This window comes from Belonocnema kinseyi, chromosome 10 (genome assembly GCF_010883055.1).
Source record: "Belonocnema kinseyi isolate 2016_QV_RU_SX_M_011 chromosome 10, B_treatae_v1, whole genome shotgun sequence".
Classification (NCBI taxonomy): Eukaryota; Metazoa; Arthropoda; class Insecta; order Hymenoptera; family Cynipidae; genus Belonocnema; species Belonocnema kinseyi.
In genome coordinates this window covers 100,023,284-100,029,660 of record NC_046666.1, presented here as the reverse complement: position 1 = coordinate 100,029,660, position 6,377 = coordinate 100,023,284, and the positions used below count along the sequence as shown (strand labels likewise).

The window sequence follows — 6,377 nt, the reverse complement described above, 5'->3', positions numbered from 1 at the left end:
GTCAAATGAGAGAGAATGAATATATGATCCGTAAGATGTCACTTCACAAAAGAAACACCACAGGAGCGTTTTTTAAGTGTGATTTTGTTATTGCTATGATTAGAATTATGCGAATAATATAATTTATATATTTGTTTATTCCTGAAGTTTATTTGTTTTGATTTTAGTTATTTTTCTTTCATCAAATTAATTAAATCATATGCATAGAGTACTGAAATGAAAAAAATCTAATGTGTAGAATTCTTCATGAAACACCATAGGTGTTCATTCTTCACTGCGAAAATTAGTTCTAGAACCGAATCACAAGATGTCTAATTAAAAATAAGACGCATTGAAGAAAAAGAAGAAACAATTCTCTCGAAAGCGGTGGTTCTTTCATCATTCAGTATATAAGAACCAAGAAGATCATATATCCCAGTGAGAGTTGATTGTATCGGCCCTCTTTCAAATGCTATTATCATGACATCTGTGAAACAAAGACATAACTTTGATTAGGTTACTCACTTCAAATATGTTATAGTGAATATTCTGATTGATGTGATGTCTTTGATATACAGATACCATGTTAATTTCATTTGAAAAAGGACTAATACTATCCACTTTAACTTTTGTGAAAAAACTATCAATAAAAATAGAAAAACGTTCTTTGAAAAATAACACAATAAATACATTTGAAACATTTATTTGTTATACACACACACACATATATATATATTTTATACAAAACATCATACATGCTAGATTTTACTATCCAACTGTTATGCGATTTGTCGAATCCTAACCACTTTACAAATAATTTATCGCCACGTATTTTCAATACTTTATCAATAAGATAGATATCTGAATATTTTACTTTACTGAGTTGTGATTCATAAAAACTACCAGCAATTGAATCATTTTCATAATCTTTCAATATATATACCACTGGATTGGTATTCCTTACTTGGCTTATTGTGAATATTTTTGTAGTCCAGTTGGGTGTATAACCTGTTTCAATTTACTAATTCTAACTTTATCGCCAACCCTAAACTTTGCTTTTTTTCTAAAACTTAGAACTTTAACCTTTTTGTATACACTCATTCTTATCCTTTTCTCGTTTTTCTTTGTAACATCTCTTGGTTTCATTTTAATTGTTCTATGTTTTGTATTATTATAAGAGGAAATTAAGTTTGGTAAAATATCGAACCATTTGTAATTACCTTGCAAGCTAAATTGCATCCACATTTTATTTTTCAAGGTACGATTAAATCGTTCACAAATAGATGCTTTTCAATTACTAAAAGTTGAATATAAATTAATATTATATTGACGCATTAGTCTTTCAAAATGTGAATTATAAAATTCTTTGCCTATATCAGCATGTATATTTTTTATTGGTATTCGTCCTTTTTTAAATACAGTTTCCATTGCAGCTGCAACATCTTCACCCTTTTTCCTTTTGACTGGAACAGCCCAGGCGAATTTTGATAATGTATCAATGATTCTTAATATGTACTTGTAGCCTTTGTTTTTACTTGCATAAGGTAACATTTCCATAAGATCCGCTTGCCAAGTTTCATTAATACCACGAATATCAACTCTTCGTCGATGGTAATTTCTTCGAGCTGGTCTATGCAACTCTTTTACCACTTGCAGCTTCTTCATGAGCACTCTCAAGTGCACTCAGTCTAACATCCAGTTGACGAATGAACTCTGAATTCTGTAACCTTAATTGTTCTCCTGTTTTAATATAAATTTTTAGGTTTTTATACATTTTATTCATAATTGATTCAAAACTATTTATTCGTTGTAAGAGATCTAAATTGATTGTATCTCTTTTATTTTCAGCATCGGCAACATTGCATAACTTTTTTCCTTCAATATCACAATGTCCACCTGACGTTATTTTGAATCCAATTCCAGGAGGACCACGATTTAAAATCCCAGAGTTTTTGTTTAACTGACGTCCAAATACATCAATACCCATCTTGTAAATGAACACTTTAACAAAACATTGACTAATAAATAATTCTAGCTTCACGCAATTCTTTAATAATTGATATAATTTCATTTGTATGGCTAGGATTTCCAGCTGCTTGGGATCCTAAAAGTAAACGTAATCGATCAATCAAATTCATTTTGATCATCCTAGTAGACATAATCTAACTGGTTTTTGTTGTGTGTAATCATATACTGAGGAGTCACACCAAAACCTGATGAAACTTGACTTTTCCTTTGATTACTATTTTTATTTCTTTTTGTTGGAAATTTTGTGACAATATTTTGTATAAGATTTTTATATTTTAAACTTTTACTTTCGGGAACTGCTCCGTCAACTTCATAATATTTTTGATGTGCGTTTGTTTGAATGATGATGCTTTTATAATTTTCGTAATCATCATTACTGATAAAAGACTCATTTGGTACTTTCTTAAATAAAAGTTCAAGTAAATCTCTAGTTTTTAGGTAATTTACACTATTTATGTTAATATAATCAGGATTAAAAATGATCATTGAATCACCAATCATTAATTTATTTTTAGATAATTTTCGCAAACCATATTCATTTTCTAAGTCCCTCTTTTCATGCTCTAGCATGTCGAGATAATCATGTGCTGTATCATTCTGTGAAATTGTATTTTCCTTCTTCACCTCACTCTTGATATAATCATTTTTTTGTTTTTTTACGTTTTCAAACCCCTCAATTATTTTTTCAAGTGGTGAAACGATAGGTTTAAAAGTATCACTTAAAGTTTGTTCTGCTGATTCTTTCCCTAATTTTATTAGTTTATGCTTTCGTCGAATTGCTTCACTAGCTTTAGCAATTTCATGTAAAACGTTTTTTTTTAAATAAAAAGTATCTTTTCTCAAAGACATGTTTATACTTCTAAGTTTGAAATAAAACTGTTTCTTTTTAATAGTTTCACTAAAATTTTTAAAAGCAATCGAACCCTTTTCTGTATCTACCTTGACTAATTTCACTATCTTTATCGATTACAACAAAGCCATATTTATCATTATTCCAACAAGCTAAACACAACTCTTTAAATTGAATATATGACATATCTGTGTTTACATGATCATCATATATGTGCTTAAGATTCATTTCATCTTGCTTGAATAATACTAAAAAATTAACATTGTCACGTATTAAATGTTTTGGAATTCGAGCATAAGTCTGACATAAATAGAAACAATCAACATCTCTATGCCGACCCATGGAAAAGAATGCTTTAATGTTATCTTGTTTCTCACATTCCACGTCATCAAACACCATTGTTGAGTTAGGTCGTGCTTTACTTGGTATCACTACTTCCGCATGTTAATTAAATGGAAAGTATTCTACATTTTCAACTGATTGAAGAATTTTTTCCAAAAATTTATATTTAGTTTGATTTAGAGACTTTGAATAAACATAAAAATGTTCAAATCTTAACCCATTTTGGTGTGTTAGTAGTGATAGTAAGACATTTGTCTTTCCACAGTTAGATGGTCCAAGAAATATAGCTCTTAAACTGTTTGGTAATAAATTACCATGATGCTTTCCATTATTTCCACATTGTTGTGAAAATTGATCAAAATTCATAATTGGAAGTTTCATGGGTTGTGTTACGTACGTCATCTTGATTACAACTGTTAAAGCTACTATAAATGATCTGTTTATAAATATTAACATTTAGTTTAAAAAGTTTTCTTGAACAGATATAATCATGTCTGCAAATAAAAAAAAATCAGTTGTCGAAAAACATTGAAACAGAGCAGTTGTGGTAAAAGTTTAATTAATAAGTTAATTAATAAACTCCCCGTGGAATTACATATACCTGGTTATCAATACTGCGGCCCGGGTACAAAATTTATAAAAAGACTAACACCAGGTGATCCTGGTATTAATCCTCTAGATAGGGCTTGCAAGGAACACGATATAGCTTATTCACAAAACACAGAACATATTGTAGCTAGGAATAATGCAGATAAAATACTAGCTGATAAAGCTTGGAATCGTGTGAAAGCTTCAGATGCTGGGTTTAGTGAAAAAGCTTCCGCTTATGCAATAACAAATGCTATGAAGCTCGAAGCAAAATTTGGTATGGATAAAAAAAAGTGATAAAAAAAAAGAAACGATTGACTTTATCACTATGAAAAATTGTAAAAGCTGCTAAGAAATCCATGATTGTCGATAAAAATGTTCAAAAAATAATCAAATCAGCTCTTGATGATGCACGTGAAGCAGTCAAAAAGGCGGGCGGGAAGAATTATATAAATAAACCTAGAATCTTACCCATAACAACTAAGATTGGTGGATTTCTACCATTTCTAGTACCTATTTTCGCTGGTCTCAGTGTGATTGGTGCATTGTGACTGGTATTGCTAAGACTGTAAGCGATTCAAATGCAGCTAAATCTCAACTAGAGGAAAATAAACGCCATAATAAAAAAATTGAGGATATTGCATTAGGAAAAGGCTTATATCTGAAACCATATAAACAAGGCTTAGGGCTTCAAATAAAATTTAAAAAAATGTTTAAAAAAACAGAAAGCTTCACAAAAAAAACTTCAAAAACCCTAAAAAACTTAAAAAAAATAAAAAAACATACAATAAAACTACCACATCGAGCTCTAACTCCCGTGCAGAAATTTCTATCTGGCCCCGGGCGGGGCCAGACCGGGCCGGGTCGGGCCCATATCGGGATTCCTGGTCGGGTCCAGGCCGCGGATGAAACAAACGCCCAGGTCTTGACCAGGTCGGGACTCCCGATCGGGAAACCCGATCGGTGCCCGGTCGGTGCCCGATGGGTCTCATAATAATACATTTTATGCATTTCGCGAATAAAAAGAGATTGATAAAGTATAAATATTATTATTTATTAAATATCAAAATGACTTTAAGTTAATTCTATTTAACTAGAACCTTAAAAAAAGTGTTTTTTAGTGTAGAGTCCTCTGCTTTCAATGGCTACCCCAATCTTTGGAATTTCCAATAATTGTTCCAATATGACTTGGAGCCGCTTCCTCTGTTGTTTCTGTGTTTTCATCGCTCATGGAATTATCACTGGTCGCTGCTTCTGCTTCTAAAAAAAGTAAAATAAATAAATTATAAAACTCTCAGGCTGGCCGCTGGACTGGAAACCCGGAAAATGGCTGGGAATTTGTTGTGATAGAGAAAATTCGGGAAACGACAGTGATTTTATTTTTTTACCGGAAATTTTGTAAATATTTAAAAAACAAATCCGCCTAAGTACGATTTCAAAATTTTTTTAAATAATAAATAGAATTGTTATCGATTTCAATGATGACATCATTCAGCTCACAATGCGTAATTTAAAAATCGTTTACTTTAGAAATTTTTCATTTTAGGTTTTTATTTTTAATTTAGAGAATTTCAAAATGCAGTCTTGAAGACTTAATAAACTAAAAATTAAGACCGTTTAAAGGTGAGCATTTTGTATAAAAAATATTTGTATTTTATTAACAGTAAATATAAATAAATTATTTTTAAAATGAATACGTAATTTAGGTATTAAAAGGGAACAATAATTCACTTTACAAAACGATTCGAAACCCGCTCAAGATTCAGAATTTTCCAGATTTTAACGTGGAAAAAATTAACTGTTTCAGTTCGAAATCTTACTCATTAAATAATGTAAACGTCTGCCTAAAACTTTATAAACTATTTTTATATTAAAAATAATAGTCCAGGAGCTGGGTAGGATCCCGTATGCATTAAAGAGGTAAAGGATAAAAACTACGTAGTCTTATGTATTTTGACCCGCTGAATCCAATGGTACCGGTTAATTTTGCGATAAGTGCCTAGATTTTGTTTAAAACGCAATTGTTTAAACAATTATGAAAAAATAATTTTTTTCAATGGGACAAATTTTTTTTTAGATAATTTGAGGCATTTTAAGAAGAAATGGTCCCTTGTCATTTTTTTGTAAAATGCATATTTGAAAAGTTATGAATTTTTAATGTTCAAAATTTGACGATTTTTTGCAACATTGAATGTTAATAATTTTCGATCTATTGAATATTTTGAAAAAAATAAAGAATCAACTTATTCTTTAAGTCTTCCTCTACCTATTAACCATAAGGAATGTCGGATTAACCAGTGGGAAGCCCTTGTTATTGATATTTACAAATAGCGTGTTTTGGCACACGACAGCGCAGCGGCGCACAGTGGGGTGAAATCGGAAAACGAGGTTCAAAATGGCATTTAGACGCAATTATGCACCGATTTTAGAATTTTTTTTTTTGAAAAATTCAGAACTAAATTTTTCAGAAAATGGTGAGAGTAGATTCTTATTTTTTTGTTTATTTAATTTTTATTTTAATGCAAACATCGAAAAAAATGTCGATTTTTCTAATTTTATTTTTTATCTTCTAGACAAAATTTTTCTTATA

The 6,377-nt window shown here is 30.4% G+C and overlaps 1 pseudogene; it reads right to left on the bottom strand.

Annotated features, from left to right (window-relative positions):
- LOC117181291 overlaps positions 1–6,377 on the bottom strand; it is a 90,376-nt pseudogene that overhangs the window by 48,405 nt on the left and 35,594 nt on the right.